The following is a 2,142-nucleotide window of genomic DNA, read 5'->3' as shown; positions in this document are numbered from 1 at the left end:
GAGATAAGGTCCAACAACTTGTGATTCTGATGTTCACTGATGGTTGAAAACTAGGCCTAGGGGATGAAGATAAACTTTCTTCCTTTATAACACTTTTGGGCATATCCATAAATACCAGTTATCTTTTGAATATATATTTACACTATTCAGTTCAATTCAATGGCACAATCAAGATTTAGGTGCAATTAATATACAGAGAATTGGCCTAGATGAAATAAAATAAGTTGGCTCTTGGTTCATGGTGTGGGTCTCATTGCCCACCCAACACCATGGGAGCACAGCTGGAGTCCATCTTCCCCTGGAGATGTGTGCACCTTCCCAAAGTGTGGCCAGACCTGCTTGGTGCACTACACCAGGATGCTTGAAGATGGAAAGAACTTGATTCTTCCTGGGACAAAAACAAATCCTTTAAGTTTATCTTAGGCAAGCAGGAGGTGATCTGAGGCTGGGAAGAAGAGGTTGCTCAGATGAGTGTGGGATGAGATCAAACTGACCATCTCCCTAGATTATACCTACAGTGCCAACTGGGGTACCCAGGAATCATCCCACCACATGCCATTCTTTTCTTTGATATGGAGCTTCTAACTCTAGAACTACAGGAATATCCTTATTTCCCTGATCTTGGATTTGCCATGAAGGAGTCTGGTTTTCCAGATGCATAAACAAGAATCCATATGTAGCTTTTTCTGCAGTTCTACCACACTCTGTGCAAACATCTGCCCAACTGAATGTGTTGTGTCACTCAGCTCTGCATCCAATACCCCCATTTCTACTTCCCTTCATTCTTGTTTGTGTGTTCACCTAAATGATATGCCATAAGCCTCAAATGACTCATTTTATTTTGGTTTTATTTTGGGGGTGAAGATTGAGCTTTCGTCTTGTATCTAGTTTTCCAATTAAGTATAGTGTCAAGTATTAACAGCACAAATGATGTGCCAACTTTAGAATAGGAATTGGTGTTGGGGGGGCAGTGTTTGTGAGAATATTTATTTTTGGATGAAATTTTAATCTATTCTGTTATTAAACACTCTTGCTGTTGCCCTGTGAAGTCATAGCAGATTTGAGATGCTTTTGTGGCTAAATTAATTTCTGATGTGAGATATGTCCTTGGGTTAAATTAATATCCCTGCCCAAAACTGAAATGAGGAAGAAGAGAGCCCTTGCCTCTACCAGCCCCAGCCCAGCCTCTTCAAAACCCTATGCCTTTGAAACCAGATCAATTCCCTGCATTGCTGGACGATACAGGTACCTGTCCCTGGGCCGCATGGGACAAGAGAAGCCTTCTTCGTGACCTGCATTATTTATTTTCCACCTTGCGGTTTTTCAGAGCTTTTGTAATCTCCTAACTATCTAAACTCCAACCCTTCCTACATTTTAAGAAACTTTAATTGAAAGTTTAAATTGAAGGTGCTCTTTGTAGACCATTACCTAGTGAAGGCCCAGCCATCACAACACATCCTTGAGTGTTCTCTTCAGAAAATGATGCTGGTCATCGTAGCTTCAGCACACCCCGGTGTTTGATACTTGGCTTTCTCTGCTGATCTCAGAGTTTCCTGACTCTTCTTTTCATACTCCTCTGCTGTCCTGTGTAGTGATTTGGTGAGAGAAACTGTTACTGCCCTCCTTGTCTCTGGCACAGTGTATGAGTTCCTAGTTTTGTTATTGTAATAAAGTGCTTTATGCTGGCTTTCCAAAAAAAAAAAAAAAAAAAAAAAAAAAAAAAAAAAAAAGAAAGAAAATAAGCATAACTAGAAAGAACATCCTAAAACTAAGTATGTGTTCATTTTGTTGGTAAATAGCAGATTACATATTAATTAACGAAGAAGAGAGCTCAACCAGCAAGGACAGTTACTTTCCTTCAGTTGCCTTCCATATTTGTACTTTTCCCAATATATGTGAGTGTTTTTTCCTTACCAACTCTTTTAAAGGGACATTGTGATTCGGGAGTGGCTTTGGGTAAGTGAGAATTCCTGAAGTTCATCACCTTTACCAGCTCTGTCACCCTTTGCAACTAACATACTTTCTCTCATCCTTGGTCTCTGTTTAATGTATAAATAATGAGTGCCTCATTGACTTCACAGGGCGGTTGTAAAGATGATAATAGTCATAGCCAACATTTATTGAGGACTTACTTGTGCCAGA

At 39.9% G+C, this 2,142-nt stretch overlaps 1 pseudogene; it reads left to right on the top strand.

Moving 5' to 3' along the window:
• The first annotated feature begins 269 nt into the window (after window positions 1-269).
• Window positions 270-662, top strand: LOC133766357 (peptidyl-prolyl cis-trans isomerase FKBP1A-like; annotated as a pseudogene).
• The last annotated feature ends 1,480 nt before the right edge of the window (window positions 663-2,142 follow it).

This window comes from Lepus europaeus, chromosome 9, assembly GCF_033115175.1.
Source record: "Lepus europaeus isolate LE1 chromosome 9, mLepTim1.pri, whole genome shotgun sequence".
Lineage (NCBI taxonomy): Eukaryota > Metazoa > Chordata > Mammalia > Lagomorpha > Leporidae > Lepus > Lepus europaeus.
The sequence above is the reverse complement of the archived record's forward strand: the minus strand, read 5'-3'. Positions and strand labels throughout refer to the sequence as shown.